Raw genomic sequence first — 1,421 nt, 5'->3', positions numbered from 1 at the left:
ATTTGACCTGACAGAAAATTGGCCAAACTAAATTAAACAGCAGCTATCAGCTCCAGAGAACAGTGCAGCTCAGATCAAAGAGTTATAAAGGTTCAAGAAGAACCAGTTCCAACCAGACTGAGGGTTGTATATTGGAGAAGTGTCAGCCTGAGTCAATCCACCTTATAGCTCCTGGCATGACAACAGTGAAGGGTATTGGTGTGACCCCATTGGATGATGTGAACCCAGCTCATGACCGTATTGGCCAAAGCCACAGAAGATTCTGGAAGATGAGGGACAGGAGAGGAGGAAAACACTCCTGAATGCCAAACCCTGAGCAAAGCCTTGACTGGGTCCTGCAGTGGAGCTTTGACCATCTGCTCCAAACCTGTTCATAAAAGTCCTTGCGTGAGAAGGGCAGGCCATTCAGACCATCACATCCACACTGACCCTCTGAAGAGCATCCCACCCAGGCCCAACTCCTATCCTCTCACCCTGCATTCCCCAAATCCAATCCGCCGAACCTGCACATCTTTGGGCTGTCGGAGGAAACCAAAGCACCCGGAGTACCCCATGGAGAGAATGTGCAAACTCGACACAAACAGACACCCAAGGAAGGAATCAAAGCCAGGTCCCTGATGCTGTGAGGCAGCAGTGCTACCCACTGAGCCACCATGCCATCCCCCGGAGAATCTCAGCAGGTTTTCAGCCATTTTGACTGTGCTGTCTCTTTCAGACAATTCACCCCTATATCCTGCATATCCTCAAAATTCTGTATTTTTCTGTCACAAGGTACCACCAACCCAACACAGACCTGGCGACTTTTCCAGAGGAGATGAGAGATAAACTTGACGGCGGATGATGATCAGCCCTGAAGACAAGGGTTAAAAGTCAAACACCCCAGATGGGACTTGAACCCACAATCCCTGGCTTAGGAGGCCAGTGCCTTATCCATTAGGCCACTGGGGCCACATGTGTGATGCTAAACTGGCAGCTTTTACGTTTTGTTTTACAAGAACACACTGACTGTGGCTCAGCCAGCACAGAGTCAGTGCCCTGGACTGAGGGGATTCTGAATCTCCTGGTTATATATGTTTTTCCTTTACCCCCACACTGCTGCCGAACTGCGGTAGTGCTTATATTTTCCCCAGCACCATGTTGTGTGTGTGCAGGTGTGAGACACAGTGAAAGACAACAGATGTACAAATCTTTATTCAATTCCCACCACCAGGAAGAAAGGAAACACCCGAGTGGCCAGTGACAGGCATCAAAGGGCAATGCTGCGTGATCAAACAGTGAGGGGGAGGGCACTCTCTGAACAGCTCAAGGATGTTGGTAGACACTGCGTGCTCCTTCTCCAGGGACACCCGGGCTTCAACGTAACCGCGGAAGAGGGTCAGGCAATCGGCCCTAACAACCAGTTTGGCCAGGCTCAGGAGCAG

General features: G+C 50.4%; 1 non-coding gene across 1 annotated transcript; it reads right to left on the bottom strand.

The window, feature by feature from the left end:
* Positions 1 to 875: 875 nt before the first annotated feature.
* On the bottom strand, positions 876 to 948 carry trnar-ccu. The gene has a single exon. It is a non-coding gene; the product is annotated as a tRNA-Arg (tRNA).
* Between the last annotated feature and the right edge of the window lie 473 nt (positions 949 to 1,421).

Source organism: Chiloscyllium plagiosum, unplaced genomic scaffold (genome assembly GCF_004010195.1).
Source record: "Chiloscyllium plagiosum isolate BGI_BamShark_2017 unplaced genomic scaffold, ASM401019v2 scaf_60104, whole genome shotgun sequence".
Classification (NCBI taxonomy): domain Eukaryota; kingdom Metazoa; phylum Chordata; class Chondrichthyes; order Orectolobiformes; family Hemiscylliidae; genus Chiloscyllium; species Chiloscyllium plagiosum.
Note: the sequence above shows the minus strand (reverse complement) of the source record. Positions and strands in the feature narration are given on the sequence as shown.